This window comes from Antechinus flavipes, chromosome 2, assembly GCF_016432865.1.
Source record: "Antechinus flavipes isolate AdamAnt ecotype Samford, QLD, Australia chromosome 2, AdamAnt_v2, whole genome shotgun sequence".
In the NCBI taxonomy this organism is placed as follows: Eukaryota; Metazoa; Chordata; class Mammalia; order Dasyuromorphia; family Dasyuridae; genus Antechinus; species Antechinus flavipes.
The window spans coordinates 246,401,491-246,414,358 of record NC_067399.1 but is presented as its reverse complement, the minus strand read 5'-3'; the positions used below and the strand labels follow the sequence as shown (position 1 = coordinate 246,414,358).

General features: G+C 35.0%; 1 long non-coding RNA gene across 1 annotated transcript in view; it reads left to right on the top strand.

The window, feature by feature from the left end:
* Positions 1-10,314, top strand: part of LOC127552465 (uncharacterized) — a 29,612-nt gene extending 19,298 nt beyond the window's left edge. Inside the window, exons 2-3 of the long non-coding RNA XR_007951397.1 lie at positions 7,814-7,872; positions 9,967-10,314. This is a non-coding gene — a long non-coding RNA (uncharacterized LOC127552465). The remainder of the gene's footprint in view (positions 1-7,813; positions 7,873-9,966) is intronic.
* The last annotated feature ends 2,554 nt before the right edge of the window (positions 10,315-12,868 follow it).

Sequence of the window (12,868 nt, the reverse complement as noted above, 5' to 3'; positions counted from 1 at the left end):
TTCCTTGTAATGAAGCACCCAGGTAACGACTCTCAGTTGGTTTAAGTGGTTTTTATTTCCTGGGCATCTGGACTTTGGTTTTACAAAGGTGCCTTTTTCTATCTGCTGCAGAATGTCCAAATATAATAATAGCATAATAGTCAAATTAATCATCATAGCTTACTTTTGCATGAAAGGCTGCATTAGGTGAAGGGAAGTACTGCTAAATATGGAGTTAGGAGATCTAGTTCAAATTCCCACACTCACTAGATAGATGACACTGATTAGCTTGAGAATCATGAGCAAAATTACAATGTTTTAGTCTCACAGTCTTGTAAAATGGGGGAAAGGCTGTTTTCTACCATCCATCTTACAAGATTGTTGTAAGGAAAGCACCTTATTTACCTTAAAATATGATGTAAATATGAGTTATTACCATTCTTACGACTATGGCAGTTTATAGTTCAAAAAGCATTTTCTTATTACAATGCTATAAGGTGAGGAGGGCAGCAACCTTTTATATATGTCCTAATTCTGCATATAAGCAAACTGAGGCTTAAAGAGATCTACTAAGTTTCTCAAATCACACAGCTTGAGCAAATGGCAAAATGAAGATGACAGAAGATCTATGATGAAGGTCATTGACTCAGTGGTCAATGATAATAATGATTATTGATTACAAATCAATACACATGCATTTGAAAGAGGATTCAAATGAATTTGGTTCATTCACGCTTTCAGTTGTTGATGATAATGACTATTATGATGACAATGACAATGATGATGGTCTAAATTAGGGTTTCTTAACCATTATTGAGTCATGGACACTTTTGGCAATCTTATGGAGCCTGTGGAACTCTTATAATAATGATTTTAATGTGTAAAATAAAACACATTGAATTTTTAAAAATCAATGAGTTATATTGAAATATACTCTTCAATTTAAAAACATGAGTTTAAAAACAATTTCATAGATCCCAGGTAAAAACTGTTTGAGCAAGAAATACAAATTAAGACAATTCTGAGATACTACTTCACACATCTCAGATTGGCTAAGATGATAGGAAAAGATAATGATGAATGTTGGTGAGGATGTGGGAAAACTGGGACACAAATATATTATTGGTGGAGTTCTGAACTGATTCAATCATTCTGGAGAGCAATTTGGAACTATGCTCAAAGGGTTAAAAAACTGTGCCTCCCCTTTGATCCAGCAGTATTACTACTGGGCTTATATCCCAAAGAGATCTTAAAGGAAGGAAAGGGACCCTCATGTGCAAAACTGTTTGCAGCAGCCCTTTTTGTGGTGGCAAGAAACTGGAAACTGAATGGATGCCCATCAATTGGAGAATGGCTGAATAAGTTATAATATATGAATGTTGTGGAATATTATTGTTCTGTAAGAAATGATCAGCAGGATGATTTCAGAGAGGGTTGGAGAGATTTACATGAACTGATGCTGAGTGAAGTAAACAGAACCAGGAGATCATTATACACAGCAACAACTAGATTATACGATGATCAATCTTGATGGACGTGGCTCTTTTCAACAGTGAGATCGTCAGTTCCAATGGTCTTGTGATCAAGACTGCCCCCAGAGAGAGGACTGTGAGAACTGGGTATAGATGACAACATAGTATTTTCAATCTTTTTGTTGATATTTGCTTGCATTTTGTTTTATTTCTTTTTTTTGTTTTTGATCTGATTTTTCTTGTGCAGCATGATAATTGTGGAAATATGTATAGAAGAATTGCACATGCTTAACATAGATTACTTGCCATCTATGGGAGGAGGTAGGATGAAGGGAAGGAATTAATTTGGAACACAGGGTTTTGCAAGGGTGAATGTTGAAAATTATCCATGCATTCAGGAGTCAAAGAGTGTTTTTTTAACCTCTCTTTTGAGTAAGTGTACAGATTTTGATATGGAAGGAAATTTAAGAGAAAAAGATGAGCCATGGGGAAAAAGCCACATCTATGCCTGCTAGTCAGTGAAAGCAAGTCATAGATTCTAGAACTGGAAATAATCTAAGAGAACTTAGTACAATTTTTCATTTTACATAAGATAAACTGAGACCCAGAAAGGAAAATGAATGGTATAAGATTATACGGCTAGTAATTTACAGAACTAGAACTCCAGTTCATGACTCCTGAATCCTAAGCCCAGAATAGTTTCCACTGAATTAAAATCATTATTTAATTGAGTTTCCAATCTATTTTATCGTTTCCCTTGACCATAGTGGCATTATCCCTGAGAAATTATATGCACTCGACCTTCACTTAATTACATTTGAATCATGAAGTCATGATCTGTTAAGACAGAAAATGACTTTATTTCTGGGCAAGAAAAAAAACACAAAGGTATTTATAGTGAAATGTGTAGTAAAATTACATGTATGAGGAAAGAATCACATATCCAGTAAGTGTTTCCAAAATTGTACTCCACTGGGTGTGATGTTCCATTTGGTGTGAATCAAGGATTCCATGAAAAAAAAGATAATCATTATGATGTGTCCTTCTAAAATATCAAATATGAAATTATGTACATAAAATACTATGTTCAGCAAACTTGATATAAAAATAGGTTTAATTGTCCCCATTTTGCTCCAAAATTCCTTTAACTCCCCCCTCTTTTATCCTATAGGTATCCTATATCCCCAGACCAGCATTTATGGGTTCTGTTAACATTTTTCTAATACAAAAGTGTTTAGTGGTTAAATTCACTTGGAAAATACTGGTTTAGCCCAATTCCTTTTTGCATAGAATTCATCTGAAGCCTTGAGGTAGGAAATACTTTAAGGTAATACAGATTGTTGGTAGAAAAACTAACACTAGAAAGTAGTTTTTGTGATTCTCAAGGCAGCTCTTCTCACTCTTCTAAACTGTAGCTTAAATCCCAATAGTTTTAGCCTTAGCAGTGATACATGATAGGCAGTCAATTACTGCTTGTTCACTTTAATTGAATTGGGATTTGGGAGCTGAGGTAACACTTTCCCCTCACCTCTGCGCACAGAGGCTGATCTATTTCTAAATCTGTCTTTAAAGGTTGGATAACAGAGGCAGGACATTGTCTGGCTGGGTTAAGTCTGGTAGCTCTCTCATTAGCACGAGATAGCTTTATGAAGTGGGCCGGAGCCAACATAATACAGTGGATTTGGAATTGTATGATAGGGTTCTCCTAGTACTTGTGTCACTTGGGGCAAATCACTTCTCTCTTGGGTCTTAGTTTCGTCATCTATAAAATACAGAGTAGACTAGATAGTTTCCAGTCTCCTCTGCTTCTAAAGTTTTGATTCTATGATCCCGATGGACACCCTGAATGTGAAGGGGGATGAGCTTTAGGACCAGGTAATTTCAAAGGGCTAGGGACAGAGAAGGGTACCAAGTTAAAGAAGACTTACTTAGAGAAATGGGGGAGGTGATATGGACATTTGGAATGGGAGGAGGAAGTAGACCACTGAAAAAGAAGACTAATTTCACAACTTCAGGCACTAACATTTTGCCAAAGTAGTCACTAGTCCCTTGATTCTATATGAAAAATCCATGTGTATGTCTGTTGGTGGGGAGGAGAAAAGTTATTTCATAAAGGGATGATAGAGAGATAATATTTGATATTAAATTGATAATGAACCTGTACTAGAAATTGCTTTCTTTCTTTGTTATTTTGTATATTTCTTTCTTACTTAGGTGTTCAAAGTGTCAATACAATCTTTTAGAATTTTCATAGGAAGCGAAGTCATCCATGAATTGGAACATTTTAATAAATGGATGAAAGGGGTATAAAATAAAGTGCTGCATGCAGTTTAAAATGCAAAGTAGTTTCCTTACAATCCTTTAAAGTGTATGTTGTTATCTTCATTTAACTCTTTTTGTGCTATTTTCATTTCCTGAAAATGGGGTCCTTAAAAATATAATTTGCTTGTCCAAGTTCATACAGATAGCATATACAAGCATATACACTTGTATATGCTGTCTTTGAACCCAACTGCTCTGACTCAAGGTGCAATGCTTTTGATTTTATACCCAGCTGCCACTCAAGTGGAAACCTGGATTATAATCTAGCACCAAACATATGATTTAGGCATAATACTTCAATTCCTTGAAGTAGAATTGGAATTAGAGAATCATAGAATCTCAAAACTGGAAGAAACTTTAGAGACCATATATAGTTTTACACATTGCTGAACAAAAGTTCTATTTATAACATACCCAAGTGAACATCCAGTATTTATTTCAAAATTTCCAGGGAAAGAGTACCCACTATTTTCCAAAGTAGCCCATTCATCTCTGATGATCTGATTGTTACAAGATTTTTCCTTCCATTTAAGCCTAAATTTGTCTCTCTGCAATTTTCATTACCCTGAGTTCTACCAAACAAATCTGTTTTCTGCGATGTAATAGCTTTTCTTTTTGGAGGGAGGGGAAAAAAAGCAATAGGAGTTAAGTGACTTGTTCAGGGTCACACAGCTAGCAAGTGTCTATTGCTGGGTATGAATTTGCCACCTAGCTGTCCTTCAGATGATAGCCTTTCAATGCTTATATAAGATTGTGATTCCTATCCCCAATTAATGTAGTCACAAAAGGCTGTGATGCCTCAATTGAATTAATAAATCAAAGAAATAAACTAGATATGAATACATTTTTAATCAATTTGAGAGGATCATAGGGTTTTGGCCATTAGAAAAAAGACACATGACACCAAAAGGGAATTACCTTTTGATCAGCTGAAGAGATCATCACACCACTCAGACTACCAAAGTACAATGCCATTTAAGCAGTAAAACAGAAGAATGTTTTATTTCCAGCAATCCATTTCAGCATTAGACCTTAAGAGTAGAGAATAGCCACCACAGGTCTCCAGTGGAAGTAGGAATTGAAGATATAGCCCCAGAGAGAACTCTACATTTAAAAATAGCTGCCATGACATATGAACACACACATACACCCTCTGCCTAAAGATCCTATTGTTCAGGCAGAGACAGGATTCCAGTTGATGTCTAAATAAAGTCCTCCATCATTTCTATTTCACGACTCGTAGCCAAACTTGTGATCTATTCGCCGAATTCTTCATCTATTTCCTCTTTTTGTCCAGTGATCTGTAGTTTTTTCTACAAAATATCTATTCCTGTCCCTACCTATCATCACCAAAATGTTCTCCATGTTTTGGTCCCTATGTTTCCTCACATAAGTACATCCTTTTTTTCTGTGTGTCTCTACGTTTCCATATATCTCTCTCTATGTCTATCTTTCTCTGCTCTCTATCACACACACACACACACACACACACACACACACACATCTCACTAGGTCCCTATCTTGTCCAGGCTGGAAGTTCAGAATCTCCTCAAGGTCCCATTCCCACTCTGATTGGCCTAGGAATTTTCACTCACATCATTTTTAATCTGGGCTGATTTGACCTTCCTTAGGCAACCCAGTGCCTCTCTCCTCTTTATTAATTATGCCGTATTAATGCCCATCTTAGAAGATACCTACTTGAACCACTTAGCCTATTACACCTCAGAATTCTTGAATCCATCAGCCTCAACTATTCTTTTTACTATATTAATGTTACTTCATCATTTTAGCAAAGTTTTTCGTTTTGAATATGGTATGCCCCTCCAGAGTCAAAATCCACTCTAGTTTTCATCTCTCAAATATCAATGATACTTAGAAGGTAAATCCATCCCTTTGTACTATAGCCTCTAGTTCAGGGTTCCTCAAACTACGGCCCACAGGCCAGATTTGGCAGCTGAGGACGTTTATCCCTCTCACCCAGGGCTATGAAGTTTCTTTATTTAAAGACTCACAAAACAAAGTTTTTGTTTTTACTATAGTTGGGCCCTCTAACAGTTTGAGGGACTGGCCCCCTATTTAAAAAGTTCGAGGACCCCTGCTCTAGTTCATCATTCTTGTTGCCCATACTTTGTGCATTTGTACAGAAATTTCTAAGGCAGTGAATTTTATAGCCGACTGTTTTCATATATTTCATACTTATTAGATTTCTGGAAATAGGTACTATTTTTCTTCTATCTATATGTTAATCATTCTCCTCAATATTTGGCTTGGTGAATATGTATACATAGTTTTCTCCTTCCCCCTTCCTTTTCAATTTAGAGGCTTTTTGATAAGAGTTATAGGAGCAGCTAGGTGATAGAGCACCAGCCCTGAAGTCAGGAAGACCTGAGTTCAAATCTGATCTCAGTCACTTAACACTTCCTGACTGTGTGACCCCAGTTGCCTCAGCAAAAACAAACAAATAAATAAGTAAGAGTTATGATACTCTGGGCAAATATATTCTTACTATCCTTGAATATATATATATATATATATATATATATATATATATATATATTCAATCCATTACTAGGAGGCTGTCATTCCTATAGTTTTAGCACTAATTCAGAAAAGACAGCTAGGTGGTTCAGTAGAGTACTGGGCCCAGAGTGAGGAAGACTTATCTTCCTGAGTTCAAACATGGCCTCAAACATTTATCACTATGTGACCATAGGTCAGTCATTTAACCCTGTTTGCCTCAGTTTCCCCATCTGTAAAAATGAGCTGGAGGAGAAAAAAGCAAGCCATTCTGCTCTCTCTATCAAGAAAACCCCAAAATGGGGTCATGAAGAGTCATATATGATTGAAAATGACTGAACAATTAATTCAGAAATCAAGATCCCATTCTCAGATACCATTTTAAAAACCAGCTGTTCACACTCCAAATCAACAGGTAAGTGGTAAGAAAAAAACAGAACCTATGCATTCAATTTCTTCTTCAAGAAGAAATTCTTTATAATATTCACAATGTGAAATGTTACATGAGTTCTATCTGGCAGTGTCATTTTTATAGGATCATAGATTTAGAACTAGAAGGAAACTTAGAGATCATTTAGTAGTGAATAAATTGAGGGACATAGGGCAAGTTTGTAAACTTAGATAAGAAAAAATATATATTCTTATTTTCACTAATTTCTAACTAAACTATAAAATTTCTTTCAATTATTTGGTTTCTCTGGGCTGTCAAAAGAGTCCATTACAAAAAAAGTTAAGAATCTTTGATCTAATACAATTCCATAACTTTGCAGATAAGGCAGCAGCTACAGCCTAAAAAGGTTATGATTTTTCCAAATTTGCATAGGGAAAATGGCAAAGCTAGAATTAGAACCTAAATTCTTTGACTCCCATTCCAGCATTCTTTTCACTTCCTCATACTCAACTCACATGAATGGCCAAAAGTAAGTAATAATTTTTCGCTTGGTTAAATCTTTGGAAGTTCTTTCACATTGCACATCCAAGGAAGACACCATACCATTCTATTGTTATTGACTCAACTCTTCTGTAAGAGTCAGCCAGTACTATTTATTGTTTCTTCTTTTTCTTAACTGTACCGAATGTTGGGTTTGTTTTGTTTTGTGGATCTCTGTAATCATTTGCTAGAAGACAAGCTTCTTCTTCAGAGGGTCCAGTTTCCTCCCTCTTTTGGAAGAGTCTGTTACTTAGCTATGAGTGTTCACTCATCCTCATTCCTTTTTTTTTTTCTTCAATAGTATTTTATTTTTCCAAATATATGCAAAGATAGTTTTCAAAATTCATTTTTGTAAAACTTTGTGTTCCAAATTTTTCTCTTTCTCTCCCTTGCTATATCACTTTCCCCAAGACAGAAAGAAATCTGATAAAGGTTAAATATGTGCAATCCTTTTAAACATATTTCCAACTCATCCTCATTCTTCCTTGTTCTATTCTATATCCAATTGTTCCAGACTCCAATATCCTGACCAGAGATCAGGAAATTCCTCTGACTTTTCATAATTCTTTTTTGTTTGTTTGTTTGTTTTCAGATTGAAGTCATTCTGATCACCTGTTCTAGGTGGGAGACCAGCCCATATTAGGAGCACAGGTAACAGTCACATGATCTTGACAGAAAGAAAAGCATGACATGTTTAACATATATTGGATCATTTGCTGACTGGGGGAGGTGGCAAAGGGAAGAGAGAGGAAAAAAATTGGGACACAGGATTTTGTAAGAGTGACTGTCAAAAATTATCCATGTATATATTTTGAAAATAAAAGGCTATAATTAAAAAAAAAAAAGACAAGCATGGATGATGTTATAAAATTCTCCTTTTCTGGATCTCTATCTTTTCTGGAAGTAAGTTAATTTAGGTTAACCCCCTCATTTTGGCACAGCTGGCAAGTGAGGCCTAAAAAGGTCAAATGGTACCCAAGGTCACAAGGCACTTAGTGACGGAGCTATATCTGGAATACAAGTCTCCTAACTCCTGGTTCAATAACCTTTCTACTATATTACCCTGCCTTCATTCAACCTTCTGGACCCGTTCTCTCATCTGTGAAATTAGGAAGTTTAATTAGATGACCTCTAAAGTTGCTTTTTGCTCTGACCTTCTATATGAGTCCAGCTATTTCCCTTTCATCAGCTCTCCAGTCAGTTCATTTTAGTCAATTTGCTCTTATGACACTATCATATACAGTATTACATTGTTCACCATATATTGCACCATAATTTTCTTATCACCATTTAACTTTTTTGTCTGATTATACTATTTTTCCTATTAGAATGTAAACTGTCTGACAGCAGGGATTTTATATTTTAGATTTATTTGTAGTTTCATTAGAATACAGCTGAACACTTGATAATTGTTCAATTAATATCTGTTACTTTTTGGCTAAATCACTTGAATTCTAAGGCCTTGATGTAGAAATGGATCCTTTTGCATATTAACCTCTTGATCTCTTGCTCTTTCGGGTGAGAATGGATCATAGAATGGTTATTTCTGGGTAGAAAAACATAAACAAAACTAGCACCAAGTTATTTGGAGTAAAATTTCATCAAAATACACATGGGGACATATTGTACAAATGGACACCAACATGTCATTTGGGGAAAAATGAATGTTCAGAGGAAGCTATAAAGAATAATTTCCTTTTAAAGTAATGAGTTGTATATTGGATTACTTGCCATCTAGGAAAAAGGATGGGGAAAGGGATGAGGTATAGTGAAACACACGAGTTTGCAAGGGTTGATGTTGAAAAATTATCCATGCATATGTTTTGAAAATAAAAAAGCTTTAATTAAAAAAAATAAAGTAATGAGTTGGTAAAAAAATGAATTAAAATAGTCAGTTGGTACCCTGTCTAACATAGGAATTTATACATAGCATGTGTTCAAAAATATTTGTTAATTGATTGATTGAATAAATGAAGAGATAAAATTTTAGGTATCAATTCTAATGATTCTAATATCAACACAAAATATTTCTGACATATTTGGTATTTTATCCCAAGGACCTTGTTCTTCTCCTTTTTTTTTCTTCTCTTCCTTCTATATTTTATATCAATGGTACTAAAGTTCTTAAGAGATTACAGAATATAGAGGATATCCCTCTATTAAGGAGATTTTATATTGTATTATTGCCCTGACTTAATATTCCCTTCCTTCATTACCCTGGGGTCTTAAAACACACATGGTAAATGTGTTTTGATTTCAGTTTGGCTTTGCAATGATTTGAAATTCAAAAATCTTATCCTAAGCCACCATTTTACCTGTGGATGACATCTGGATTTTAGTATGTGAGAAATCATATATTTTAGGAAAAATTGGTTTCCAATTAAAAAACAAACAAGAAACAAACAGAAACCACTCCCAAACTATAAGAACTGAAATTCCACTGCCAAAAACTTTAGATTTAAAGACACCATGCCAATGGCTTTGAGAGGATGTCTGTTTCTGAGGAATAGTAATAATAAATCCTGCAATGTGAGCAACTGAAAGAGCCCCCAGAAGTGGTGCAACATGAACTGAGGTGTCCAGATGATAAAGAGATTCAAAACACCACATTTCCTTTGCTAAATCCTAAACAGATAGCAGTCAGCCAGACCAATCCATCCATAACTATGCTCCCTGTCTAATAATCTCTACTTGCCCAAGAATTAATCAAGAGACATAAGGACTAAGAGATAATTCATTTTCCAGGGAAGGAGACCATCAAGAAATTTTGACTTCCAATGCTGCCTACCATTTAATCATCTTATTCACATTTCTTGATGGCGGAAAGGACCGGATGTAAAAAGTCTTCCATTAATGGAGATAACAGGAAGGTTCCTGGGTTTCAGTTTGGAAAAGAGAAGATGCTCATCAAAGTTATTTTATTCTATAGGCTGAAAAACAAGGCCCTCTTGGATTGTTGCCTTAAGGAGTGTTGGATTGTTGTTCATTCATTTAGAAATTTAAAAGGTGCTTACTTTTAGGTTAGCAAAGAGTTTAGCTTACTCGTTTTAAGTATTTTAAAAGTTGAATTCTTGTATTGCCTATGTATTTATTCTCCAGTATGTTCTCAGATCATATGTTGATGAAATAAAGGAATTGTTGCTGTTGTTCTGTGTGTCATTGAGTTAATGAGGCTAACATTTTGTATGATAAAATTTGTGCTTTTTGTTTTGATGTATTGGCTACGATTAGGGCAGCTCAGTGGTACAAGGAATAAAGTGCTGAGCCTAGAATCAGAAGGTCTTGGGTTCAAATTTGACCTCTGATACTAGCAGTATGACCCTGGGCAAGTTATTTGACCCTATTTGCCTCATTTGTAAAATGAGCTGCAGAAGGAAATGGCAAACCCCTCTACTATCTTTGCCAAGAGAATCCCATATAAAGTCCCAAAGAGTCAGACAGAACTGCAAAGACTGAAAAACAAAAATTGGCTGCTACTTAGCGATAAAGACTGTATGCTAGAAAAATAAGCTGATCATGTTAGAAAAATAAACCTTATAGTTTTGAAACACCTTGAGGAGTTTTTTGGAGGTAGGTGAGAGGACACAGGGAATAACGAATAATACAAACAACTGAGGGAATTGTACTTAGTTGTACTTAAGGAAAGAGGAGTTGGGAAAACTCAAAATTAAGACCAATAGAGAATATAAGATTAATTGGATTTTCTTTTCTTATCTTGAACATTTTTTCTTAAATGTCCTTTCTTATGAAAGGAAGGGATTTGTTAGACCAAAACCAACTTTGTTGCTGAGTATTTTACATCATGTTTGACTACTTAGTAGACATTTGTTCTAAAGCAAGACAGTGTTGAGAGAAGACCTCCTAGGATGAAGTAGGGAAGTCATTTCCTAAGAGCAAGCAGAAACTTTCATGGACTCTGTCAAAAACTGAAGGCTGGGAGAGAACAAGCATTGTAAGTCCATTGCCATTTTCTTAATTTAAGGAAATCCCTAAGTTGTCTAGGTAAAATTTTATACTTCTATACATCAGTGAATCTGTTATTTCAGTGACAAAGATATTCCCTTCACCAGTGCAGATAACCACTCATCTATATGTTGTCACCTAGTGTGATTCTCCTCTGTCTGTATTTCTCTATGATGCATCTGCCCAAAAGTGCTAGATTCCTTCTTCTGGGTCTTTTCATTTAAAGTCTGGAAATGCAGCACAACACGTGGGCTGCTCATAAATTAGACCTTATTATTTTTTTCCTTTATTTAGTACGTGAGAAACCATATATTTTAGGAAAAATTGGTTTCCTCCTTTACTAGGAATACATGGTTCCAATGATATCTTTCACATTATTTCTCATGCATATGTCACCACTGCTAATAAATGGGTGACCTAAAAAAGAATGGAAAAAGGCATGATTTAAAGAGAAATTGACAGAGAAATGAGTTCAAATTTAATTCAATAAACAATGACTGTATCTATTCAGGTTCTTTCTTCCCCAAACCCTTCCAAAAAAAAATTAATAAAAAGGTAGGATCTTTATGCAAATTGTTTTAATCTTGGAGAATCTTAACTAAAGAGAGAGGATGAATACACACATATGTATAAAACAAATGAAGAAAGTATATGACAGTTCACAATCCAATGTCCTTTTATAATATCTATCCTTAAAGGTGGTGGCACAAGCATTATTATTCCCATTTTATAAACAAGGAAAATGAAGTTTTGAGAGGCTATATATGTTTGATAGCTAACAAATATATAAGGTAAAACTTGAGTTCAGATATTGTTTGTTCCACTACATATTCTAAATCAAGTATGAACTATAAGTCTTAAAAGAGAGACCATAAAATTCCACATCCAGAACACTGGAGATAGGATCTAAACCCTTTATTTTACTCTCCAGGAAACAGGGCCAGAGAGAAAAGATATGCATAATATTGTTTGTGCTCTCCCTTTATTTCAATCTACCTCTACTCTTGAAGGCAATAAAATTCAGATCAGATACAAAAGACAATGTTTTGTTACAAATGAATAAAACTGAAGTATATCTACATGTATATATTTCATTTAACAATAATAATCTATAAAATGAAAGTAACTTACTATCAATGACAATAGCTTTATCAAGCAGATTTATATGGGAAGGTAGAGAAGGGGAGGAGAAGAAGAGACAGATTGGTTTGAAGGAAATGATTGATATGACCAAACATGTATCAATGTGTATCAATAAAAATTAAGCTCTTTAGTGGTTAGGGGAGAAAAATCAGTCTGCCAGTTAAACCTAAATACAATCATTTCAATGTAGGGTGGGGTTTTTCAGTCAACTTTTAGGCAATCTAATAGTAACTCTCTCTCTCTCAATTTAGCTAGGCTGATCCTCAGATGACAGACATTATTGTCCAATGTCAGGCAAACACTTGAAATATTTCTTGCTTGGTAGGACTTGGTATTTTTGAGAACCCAGGCCAACTTTTTACCATGATGAGACAACACAATAAGACTTCAGTGGAGTTACAATAATGTACTCAATAGATCACTATATTGATTATAAAACACCAACAACAATACTTAAAGTGTTTTCAATTCCTGCCACTTTTTTAAAAGAAAGAATAAAAGGAAAGGGGGGAAAGAGTGGAGATGGGAGAGAGAGAAATAA